Source organism: Hermetia illucens, chromosome 2 (genome assembly GCF_905115235.1).
Source record: "Hermetia illucens chromosome 2, iHerIll2.2.curated.20191125, whole genome shotgun sequence".
In the NCBI taxonomy this organism is placed as follows: domain Eukaryota; kingdom Metazoa; phylum Arthropoda; class Insecta; order Diptera; family Stratiomyidae; genus Hermetia; species Hermetia illucens.
The window spans coordinates 102,005,936-102,018,081 of NC_051850.1; the positions used below are offsets into that span (position 1 = coordinate 102,005,936).

At 40.0% G+C, this 12,146-nt stretch overlaps 1 protein-coding gene across 1 annotated transcript in view; it reads left to right on the top strand.

Annotated features, from left to right (window-relative positions):
• Nucleotides 1–848: 848 nt before the first annotated feature.
• The window catches only part of LOC119648151 (transient receptor potential cation channel subfamily A member 1), a 295,897-nt gene continuing 284,599 nt past the window's right edge, over nt 849–12,146 (top strand). Inside the window, exon 1 of the mRNA XM_038049722.1 lies at nt 849–1,856. The gene's annotated coding sequence lies outside the window, so the exon portion shown is untranslated. The remainder of the gene's footprint in view (nt 1,857–12,146) is intronic.

Genomic DNA, 12,146 nt, shown 5'->3' on the forward strand with positions numbered 1-12,146 from the left:
TCGGATACCAGTCGACTCAGCTGTGAATGAGTACCTGAGTCAAATCAGGGTAATAATCTCGGGCGAGCGTAATGCTGACCACATTGCCTCCTACAGTGTTCTGTAGTGTACCGTAATGGTCTTGAATGAAGTGCTCTAACACACTTCAACGCCTTAATCCAATATGGATTGTTGTGCCAACGATTATTATTATTAGGTCTTTTATTTATCGATTGAGGCAGTATGAAGTCTGCCGGGTCAGCTAGTCACTGATAAATTCGTCAACTGGTCTTGGAAATATCAAACATTTTTTTCGCTACCCTGGGAAAAATTAGTCCTTTCTTTATTTTCTAACTGAAGTATCCAGATTCCTGTTTCATCACATTCGATTTAAATTTTCCCTATGTGGTAGATGTAAATAAAGAGATTTTTTTGGGTAAAAGTTTTATTGCATCGCGCATACATAGTACATATTTCGGGAATCATCTCCATACTTAAGGAAGTAACAAAAGTACTAGAAGCGCGGTTTCTTGCCTTAACATTAGCCAATAAAGAAAATGGTTTCTCTTTATATATGTTGAGTTTAATAAAAAAAAAATGAGATGTGATGTGATTCAAAGTGGATAACAAAGTGCGGGTAAACAAGAACATTTGAATGTCCTCATAATATTGCCTATCTACACCGTTCTATGGCCTACTCTCTAATGCCGAAAAATCTGTACTATGTAAGTGCTCCCTGTTCCGCTTTTTAGCAACCAAAGGATAGTTGCATGGAAGCAGTATCTACAGCAAACATGTATATTTGAACTGAAATGCAATTTCTAGTATTTACTGATAAAACATTTTTATTGGCCTTACTTGCCATGTAATCTAAATGTTGCATGTATTTTTCACCATATGGTTACATATTTCTCGACAATTCCTTAAATGGCTTTCATGGTTTCATGATTTCATCATATCAGGACTTGTAGGTTTTTGAAAGGCTTCTATTTGTCGTCTTAAAAAAGAGGCTCGTTCTGATGAGACGTTCGCCCAGCCAATCCAAGCGATTCGTTTGAAAAGCAACCGAAACTGTGAACTCATTCATATGCAAGTTTTCCGTATTCGTTCTGTATATGAAATGCGTCACTTCGCATCGATTAAATGTGCTGTTTGTCGATGTCATCGCCATCCAACAAAAAGATTACTTTCTTCCGTTTTGAAGCGTTAACTGGAACTAATGCTCAGTTGCAGGGAAACTGTTGAAGGCGTAACGTTCCTTTTCAAATAGTACAATTTACTTTTTTTCTATGTGGATACATATATCTTTTCGTTCTGTAGCTTACGGTCAAACTGAGTTCGGAAACATATTTCTTGAAGAATTTCCCACACCTGCTCATTTAGTGAAAGCTAATCAAGGGCAATCGCATAAAATTCAAATATCATTCGCAATTAACTAATGCATAGTGAGTGGTTCCAGTGTTTAATTACCTCGGGATGTTACCTACTTGCTCAGGATCTTTTTATGAATGTATAGGAATAAGTGGCACTGAGTTTGCATAGACACTCAGTTAAAAGTAATAGGGAATATTAAGAGTTATTCCCTCAGAATCAATAAAATAATAAATGAATGATTCAATAAAAAGTAACATTTGCCGTAAAATTTCAAATTATCTCAGTTTTAATAACAAAATGGGGACATTTTGTTCTTTATAAATTATAAAGATAGAGAATGCTTTTCGTGAGTGTTTTGAAGTGAACCTAAAAGGAGTGCCTTCTGATCTCTGTGAAATTTACTTTACATGTAAAAGGTCGCAAGAAATTCGTATTGTGAAACAGTTGCAATTTTTTAGTAAAACAATAGAATGAAACGCTGAACACCTCTTCCTTTTATTCTGGTAAGCACGAAATAGTGATGCCTTAGAGGTAATTGGAGATGGATTAAGATTGCAATAGAGAATAGTTCTTCCCTGCAATCCTGACCCTGATACTGCTATTCATTGTTATTCCTGGTATGATTAGTTGCTTATACATATCAATTAACAACGTTTTCATTAACATTTTTGACTCTGGTGATAATAGTGTGATTGTCAGTTTATTTTCCATCATCTTATCTTCAGCTGCTTTAATCGACTACTGGTGGTTCTGCAATGTTGATATTCAAGTAGTGATGCGTCCACCTATTTCTCGTATGGTATTTTCCTAATGTTTCTACTATTTTCTTTAGGACTGGTCACCAAAACTGCTGGTTTGTCTCCAAGTTTGCTTCCATATGTTTTGACTCGATGTTATAATATATTGTACAATTTTAACATTAACTATTTAATTCGTATCGTATTTCAAACAAAGCTTGTAGATTCAGAAGTAATTAGGCAAAATATAATTATTGTCCTTTGTGTCCAAGTGATATGATTTCCTTAAATAAACTTTGAGTTTATTTTTAGTTTTCAAAATCATTTTATTAAGAGCAAACGACATTACATATGAAGATTACGAAGACAATTCTAAAAAGTGACAAAAATTGACAATAATTTATATAGGAAGAATAATAATACATGGAGAAGTATTTTCATAGATTCTTTGAATCTAAATACAAAAAAGAAATAATAAATGTCATATTCTCTAGTTTTAAAGTTTTGTATAAACACAAAACCTCATTAAAATTGATTCAATGTCTGTCTTTCTGTCACACCCAATTTACTTGAAAACGACCTAAGCAATTACCAAGAAATTTGGTAAGGTGTAATCTGTGAATCCCTTTATATATAGCATGTGGTGCCATTTTATGTTACATACATATAAGACGGGGTGTACACAAGTTTGCCTTTCGTCCTACTTGGCCTATGAACAACCCGCCGAGAAGAGTTTGGTGCTAGCCCCGCGTAGCTAGAATATGGGGAGAATCCAAGGCTCCTAAGTGATCCGGGCTTCGACGAGAGATCAGGTCTCACAAAGTCGGGATTGCTGCGTCTGCTGAGGGACAATCTTCGATGCATTAAAGCCACACCCCCACCCGACGCTCGTCCGCACCTGCCTGCGCGACCAAGGAACTGGACACGTGCACGCACGTCCTGGTCAGGACGGATGCGGTCCGGAAGCCGCTGCAGCCTCCATATGAAGGCCCGTATCGTGTTCTCGAGCGGGGAGAGCATTTCTTCCAGGTCGGGATCGGAGGACACAAAAAGGCGGTCTCCTTATCTAGGCTGAAGCCCGTGTACGCCCCATAACAAAGTCGCGTTCGCTTCGTGGAATGATGGAGAACGCAGTTTCGGGTTCGGTCGCTGAAACCCCTAGGTTTCATCTGGGGGCGGAGTGATGTGGCGCAGCAGGGTTAACAACATTCGAAATTTATTTCGAACGGGTCTCGAAAAAAATCAACCGGTCTGTTCTGCTCCGATTCTCGAGACTTGAACACGTTTTTATATTCTTTTGTTACTGAACGAGTTGACGGGCATGCAGTTTCTTTCAATTCCTACTGCCTACTTAACTTATCCTTAATAATTCAATTTCAAAATAGTGAAAAAAATCATTTTTTCATTTTAAAATCATTTATTTAAAAACCAGTGACCTATATTAAATACATAGCGTTTGTTTCTTATTACTAGCCTAAATGTAGCTTATGTGTCATAATTAAATATTAAAAAAAAAACTGGTGGCTATTACAATGTTTGGCCTGCCCACACCTTCTCTGACATTACTTTTTACGGTGTATTTACTTTACACATAGATCTTGACAATTCATGATTAAAAAACTGGACATATATTTGAAAAAAACTGCGCCTGCACCTAGAGCGCGAGAAGGCTTATTACTTATTCTAATCTAATCTAATAAATAATACTTAAATCTAATTCTTATAACTAATGTTTTTGTGCGAAATTGTGAGCGCTATGCTCACAATTTCGCGCTTAACCTCTGTGCACCCCTACCAGGCAAGGAGTGTCGAAGAGAGAGACAATGGCGAGTTTTAATGCAGAGCTCACAATTTGGCAAGGCCTTAAGAATGTGGCCAATGGGGTGGAGTTACTCTCCAGATAAAGTTGCCTCATGAGTGGATTGGGGTGATTCTCCGTTCTTTCGAAGAATCTTTCTAACAGGTTGAGAGCGAACTCTCGAAGAGGTTTAATTTTTGCTCGCCTGTACACTTCGGCGTTGCGCCCACACTTCTTGGTTTTCCACGACAAGCCGACGCAGTGTCTCAAAATTCTGCGCTCGAAGGACTCGCACTTCTTCATAGCTTTGGTCGGGCAAGAGATCCATGTAGGGGCTCCGTAGCAAAGAATCGGTCTTATGAGGACTTTGTATAGGGTCAGTTTAGATTTAGTGCAAAATCCTACTCTTTTACGAAGAATAGAGTAGATTTTACTTAGTGCACCGCGTGCTCTGCTGAGAGCAAGATTAAGGTGGGGGTCGAATCGTAAGTGTTCATGAAATAGCATTCCCAGGTATTTCATTTGTTGTGAACTGTTTACTACGGTATTCCCGATGTGTAGCTTTAAGCGTTTAGCTTTTTTGTGGATAGATCTAGATCCCAAGTATCTGGATTTTCTCCGAAGAGTAATAACCTGTGTTTTGGCCTAGTTGATTTTTATCCCCCAGGTGTGGTAGTACTTGCAGAGAACTGTTAAGTATTTCTCTATAGCATTAGCTGCCTTACCGGGTCGGAGGCTCGACGAGAAGATAAGCGTGTCGTCAGCGAACTGTAATAGTTCTGTGTCGCTCTCTGGGATTGGAGCGTCGGCCGTGAAAATGTTGTAGAGTGTAGGTCCTGAAATGGATCCCTGCGGTACTCTAGAAGTGACCGGTAGGAGATCGGAATAATCATTTCTCGCGCTGATGTAAAAATGCCTATCTTCGAAGAAACTTATTATAAGTCTGATCACCGGGATAGGGAAATCAAGGCTGATTAATTTGGAGATAAGTCCGTTGACCCACATGGAATCAAATGCCTTTTCGAGGTCTAATGCATACACTACTATGGGTTTGTTATTGACGTTAAGTCTGCTACTCACTGAATCGTGAAGGTAGCTTAGTGCGATCGCAATGTTGGACTAATCCCACTGTCCATACTTTTTCGAAGAGCTTGCCCAAGTTGGAGAGGAGAGAGACGGGCCTGCAGTTTTGTGGTTCCTGGGAGCCGCCTTTTTTTTAATGGCGATTATCTTTGCTACTTTCCAAGTAGTGGGAAAGTAACCATTATTGATGCAGTTGTTGAAGACTGCAAGAAGGAACTTCATTGATGCCCTAGGGAGGTTTTTGATGACAATATTTGCTATGTCATCTGGTCCAGTTGATTTTTTGCCGTTATGGCTTTTAATGATGGCTGCGAGCTGTGATAAGCTCAAAAAGGTTTTGGGGTCATTTGGTTTGGAGAATGGGTTAAAGGTGGAGAAGGTAGTTAGTTTGAGTGAATGCTTATGAAGAAAGTCTTTGATTGTCGTGTCTACAATCGAACTGACGGCTCGGTTGTTACTAGGTGAAGGAGAGTTTAGTTGATTTAGGAAAGACTCCGCGAGTATTTGAGCTTTCCTAGCGTCACTGCCGATGTTTTCATTGTTCTTGGTAAGAACGAAGTTTTTGGATCTGTTGCGGCCTGTCAGTCTATTTATATGTACAAACATATTAGATCCGGGTTTCACATCTGCTAGCTTGCGAGTGAGTTCCTTGCTACGGAATTGTTCCATCATTGTACTAAGGGAGTTAATCCGCGAAATTAACACTTTATGTTTCGGGTTAGTTCTGTTGCAATTTTTGTGGAAGTTTCGTTTGAGATTTCTGCGCCAGATTTTTCTGACTTTCAGGTGTTTCATTATCTCGTGCGATAGTTTATTGAACTGAATCTCATCGATTTTGAGGAGCTTTGTGTTTCTGCGTGTAGCAGAGTTGATGGCATCAGTAGCCAAGATGATGGCCTCATCGATTTCTTTGTCCGTTAGGTTTTGCGAGACAGTGATTTTTTTCAGGTTTAGCTGTGGTGCTAATTCTGCCCTGAATTTATCCCAGTTAGTATGGGCGAATGATCTTATTATGCTGGGTACTCGCTTTTGCAGTTGAGAGTTTAGCGAAAGTATAAGTTCAACTGCGAAAAGATCGGACATCCCTGGTAAAGTTTTGCACGTTAACACCTACAGTGTGAGAGTGGCGTCTGCGGACATTAGAAAATAGTCAAGTATTGACTGACTTGCAGGCCTTGTGGGTGTGTCTGGCAAGATCATCTCAAGCTGGTTTAATGGACTTTGATTATGGATCCATTTTTCGAGGGCAACCCCATTTCGGTTTTTTGCCGAATCGCCCCAGGAAGTGTGCGGTGAGTTAAAGTCCCCACCAAAAATTAAGCATTTAGATTTAGAGTGCAGATCGCGCAGATTTGTAAGTCTTGGCCCAGTTGTTCAGAGGGAGAGTTACATTTTATGTAGACTGCAGCTATTAAGATGCGTCTATTGTCGGTAGTTTTAACCAAGGCCGCTGCCGCAGAACAGGTCTACAGGTTTTTGATGGAGATTTCCTCAAATGCATAGTTTTTTCTGATTACAAGGGCGGAACCGCTGTTGGTGTCGTCCCGGATAATGTTATATCCGGTAAAATTAACGTTTTGTCTGCTTTTTAAATGTGTCTCTGAAACACAGAAGAAGTCTGCTTTCAGGGAATCGACCAACTCTTGTGCGGTGGCACGTTGGGCGTGTGAGACCAAGGACGCGGAGTTAAATGTGACGACTTTTAACTCTATAAACACATCAAAAGTTGGATAGCGGCTAATTGTCGTTGTTCATTTGTTTGGGCCGAAGCGAGAGTTTCGACCATGTTTTGGAAGGCCAATTTGTTGCCTTGAGGGACTTGAGGAGCTGTAGTTCTAGGAATAGTGTTCCTAGTTGTTTGGGTAAGAGGAGCTTGGGGAGCTGCAGCTCTAGGGAGAGTATTCCTAGCTGCTTGAGCGTAAGAAACGCCCGGTTTGGTCAACCTTGTGACATCTGAGTCACCGCCTCTTTGGCTTTCATGGTCTCCGCATTTTTTTTCGCCCTGCCAGCGTCCCTTCTGGCAACCATGTCCTTGTATGCCGGGCATCCGCGGTAGTTGGCGGGGTGTCCGGACTGGCCGCAATTGCAGCAACTTGGTTTGTCTGCGGTGGGATTTGAGCATTCCCCTCGCACATGGGTTTTCGTGCACCTCACACACCGGTGTACGATTGAGCAACTGATGGCGATATGCCCGAAGTTTTGGCAGTTGTAGCACTGCTCTTCTTGAATCGGCTTGACTTTCTCAAGCGAAATTTTCTGGTGAAGGATATATTTCACCTTAAATGCTTCGTTTAGATCTTGTTCTGGCTCGAAAGTAGCCATGAACAGCCCCGATTGCGACTTCAACGGAAGCGCCGGGTTCAGGCTGTGGGCCAGTTTGTCGGCTCGCGTGACTAGATTTGAAACGCTTTTCAACTTTAGGTGCGGGTACTCTTCGTCGAGTTCGTGCATTATGTCAGCCGGGTCAGTCTCTCTATGAAGACCACGGAGGACCAAGGACTGAGTCCTTAAAGCCGGAGGGGTACTGGTCATGGCATGCAGTCCCTTTTCCTTAATAAGGTTGAAGATCGCTGCAGGATCCTCAAGACTTTGAGCAAAAATGAGGGTCCTATCGGCCCTCGTTTTTTGTAGGGTTGCTTTTAGCCCTTTCTCTTTTAATATCCTCAAGAAATGAGGAACATTAATTTTATATCCAGTGATGGGCGGAATTTTTGCCTTTTTTGGGCGGGTAGCCTGGGGGGAGGGTGCCTGAGGGTTTGCCGGAGGGGCATTAACTCCACTTACACTCACCTTTTCTTTGTTTCCCTTTTTCCTCCGCTGGACGAAGTTGAACTCGTCGCCTTCCTCTTCTTGGATGACGACGCACATCCCTCCATCTTGATGATGTTGTTGATCCATCTGTTGTTGCTCCTTCAGTTGTTACTCGTGTTGTTGTTGTTCATGTTGATGTTGCCGTTGTTCACGATGATGTTGTCGTTTCTGCTGCTCCGACGTTGCGATTGGCATCCTCCCTTCGAGGGATGCCAAGCGATCCTCTAGCCGCTTTATAATTTTTTGCTAACAGTCCAGCTGCTGGACCATCGCAGCCTTTTCTTGCTTTAGCCCCTCGATTTTTTCGAGAAGGGTCGCGTTCATTGCTTGCAGCTCTGGGGAGCTGCCTTCTTCTTCCGATGACATCTCCTCGGGGTGTATCATCTTACACCTCTTGGTGGACATCCTGTCCCCAAGCCCGTATTTGCTGTTGTGCGCAGCACTGTAACAATATTTTTTTTTAATTTAATGTTCTTATAATAGTTACCCTTTTTTCGGACGTGAATGGTACCACTGTCCAGAACGTATACTTCCTTCTGGATTGTTGTTCAGCTCTGCTCTTAATGACCGTTCGCTTCGAGAGCTCGGAGCGAACTATGAAAAGAATAAATTAAGTTACTTCTTAACAAAAAAGAATTATTCTTAATATATGGTAAAAAGATGGTCGTGTGGGGTATCAAATGAAAGGGATCAATTAGTACTTTACGAAAATGATCTTGTTTCTGATATTGGGTGGAACGAAAAGGAGTGAGGGCTCAAAATGTGTGCCCCAAAAAGTGAAGCAGGTCTCGTTCTCAGAACCTATCCAACCTATCCAAAATCTGAATCGCCTCAAAATGCAACCGGTTCCGATACCTGCACAAATCAAGTTAATAATAGTGTATTTTCACGTTTTAGAAATTTACCCGGCAACGCCCCTTAAATTTATTCTAGTAGTACAAAATTCGGTAGCATTGGTGTAAGGGATAACGTAAGGCACAAATTGGTCAAGTTTAAAGAAAATCCGTTTATTATTAACAAAGTTATAGAGGGTGAAACTTTGCATTTTTTTGTGAATTTCATGCATTCTACAACGTGTATGACGTTATCATCACATATCAGTTTATCAATATCACAATCAAGTGAGCTTGTATGAATGGAGAGGTCGGAAAGAAATACTTTGTTTTAGTTTTTTAGTCATTTGTATATCATTACTCCAGAAAGACATATGTGTGTATGTAGGTATATTTACGCGCAAATGAAGTAGTGGGTTGTGTCCAATTCATATAGATTTATTTGTACATTAAACCGGCGTTATTCAATATGCGTACTATATGTATGCTTTTGTTTACGAAGTAAATTGAAAATATGGGTACAATTAATTTATATACGTGCATATATGTGCACAGTATTCGGTAATAGTCAGTTTGTTTGTTTAGGGTGAGGACAATATCTATGGCTGCTTAGCAAAATGTGAAGGAACATGTTGGATTTGTAGCTATATTCGGATGAAAAAAGTGCGTAGAAGTTTCTCGTATTAGATGAACACAAAATCTTTATACCCGAAGCGCGTGCTTCCAGTATTCCGACTTGTTTATCACTTGATTTAGAACTTTTAACTTAAGGAGGTTTCCCACGCTAGCACTTTTTAAAAGTCGGTGTTTCTGTTTTGTTTTGTATTTTTCGAAAATTTTGACATTTGTAAGTACTGAATTAAAATTTTATGTAAAGTCCTTCAACAATTATAACGATTTTTGTGAATCGTCGCGCGACTGCCTTTATTAGTTGAAAAACACATTCCGCGATCCTTTCTCTCTGAGCTGGCTTTGACTCCTAAAAAAACCATGACTTAACGTAGAAGGGCTAGATTAAAGATTAAAAAATTAAACGTGTTATTCTCAAAGCAACATTTTTGTTCTCAATAAAATGTGTAAAAGAAAGCGATTGCCGATTATTCCCTCAACCGCCATTTTTCTTTCGTTTTCATAAAAAAGCTTCATTGAAGTAGAGATGATAGCCATTAATTTACTGATTATATATCTTTTTGTTTTTTCTATTTCGCATTAACAAAACCGGTGATTTTTACAAATCAAGCGTCTACCGTTGTTTTAAACCACTTTGTCTATGGTTTATTATATTATATTAAACATTATATTATAATCATTTGCAGAGTAAAATTATACAAATAATCAAAGACAACACAACTCGCAAAAAAAAATTTCACAAAAGTAACATTGATTTTTGGAGCCAAAGAGTGGAAGAACCCTTTAAGGTTATTTTTCTAAAACTATTGTATTTAACATTTAACTCAACACATAAATTGATATCTACGTCTAAACTGAAAGCCAAAACAAATTTAAACTTAAAACTAATACAAAAATTGCTTTATTTATTTCTACTACTAATAAAATAAAACCCAAATGATGAAAGATGAAAATGAAGCTGAGGAAATAAAACGCCGAATTCAGCTCACAAACAGAGCCTTCTACTTAATCCTGTCGATTTTAAGTGCCACTTGTATACGCAGGAAAGCAAAGCTTCAGTGTACAAAACAATAATAAGACTTGTTTAGTTGTGCGGATGCGAAACCCTGACACAAATTTCCCAAAACCTGATCAATACTTTCGAGAGGGGGGTCCTGAGAAGGATAATGGAAAGAGGCATCATCTGTCTCATACATAAAAAGGAAGATATCACGTAATGCAGTAATTATAGAGGTACCATGTTGCTGAGTACCATCTATAAGCTATTCTCCGCTATCTTGCTAGGCCGGATGGCCACAAACGCTCAGAACATCATTGGCCCATACCAAAGAGGCTTCACTCCAAGCAAATCAGCAACAGATCAGATTTTCTCTGTGCGGCAAGCGATGGAAAAACTGTTGTAATGTGGACATCAGTTGCACCATCTCTTCATCGACTTTAAAAAAGGGAAAAACTGTACACGGCCATGAGAGAATTCGGTATCCCAACGAAATTGATAAGACTGACTAAGCCGACCCTGATCAATGTGCGAGTCCAGATAAAAGCAGCCTAATCAACCAAACAACCAAGAAGAATAAAGATAGGAGACTACAACTTTGAGACCGTTGATAATTTCTCCTATCTAGAGTCGAAAATCACAACAGAGCCTATTTCAGCTTACACTTGAAACGTTTCACCATAGGGTCAAAGCTTTTGCTGTACAACACGCATGTATTCCTCGGAGACTTGGGTTCTTACCAAGAAAAATGTCGAACTCTTAGCCGTGTTCGAGAGAAGAATCATCCAAAGAATTTTTGGCCCCCTACATGAGGATGGACGATTCCGTAGCCTACATAACGACGAAATCTATGAGCGATACAATGACCGTCTGTTTGTGGATAAAATCCGGATCATAGGTTACGGTGGACGTATCACTTAATCTGTATGGATGAGGATGATGCACCCCGGAAAGTCTATAAGGGCAATATCTATGGTAGAGAAAGAAGACGAGGCAGACCCTGGCTTAGATGGAGCGATGGCGTAGGTCAGGATGCCAGACAGCTTTTAGGAATATCGAATTAGTGGACTTCGGTGTAAAACCGGGATGTCTGGCGTTCCTTATTAAGGCAGGCCTAGATTGGATACCGATCGTTGCGCCGTTGATGACGATGATGACGAAATGAGAGAGCGACCAATGGCGAATCGGATGCAACTATGGGTTGTAGAAAATTAATCAAATTTCGGAAGTGGATATCGGCTGGTCACGTTCAACGTATAGGGGATACACAGACACCTAAAGGGGTATTTAAAGGGAGAACAGAAGGGGGAAGACCGGTGGGAAAGCCTCGAAAGTGTGGGGCAGATTCTCTTCAGGAAGTCAGCGCATTATTGCTAGGATTTCTAAATTTGAGGACGTTATCGATGGATCGAGATGGTGGGAGGAAGGACATCCTGAAAGCCAAGACTTGAAATAATTTGTAGAACCTCGACTACGACGACGATGATGTTTACATATGTTTAAATTCTTGGAAATACTTATTTGTTTTTTGTTATTTTTAAATATATTATTTTATCTTTCATTTTATAATTCTTCTCTTTTTCCTTAAAAAATATATATATTTTTCAAAGTAATCACAATAGTAATAATATGAACATCGACTAAAAATAAAATAAACAATGTCAAAATAGTAACAAATAATTAACGAAAGCAGTACCCATCTAATATTTTTATATTTACAAAACCCAACCAAGCCATAAACGGCAGAACTACCAGCATTTTTGCTTTTCATCTCGCTTAAAATCCATTGCCCTAGCTCTGTAGTTCCTAGCATTTCTGGCCGAATCTAGAAACCTCCCCAGTTAGGTTCGGAGTGTTGTGTGGCGTAAATATACGATATCAACTCGACCAGCGGGAGGAGTAAG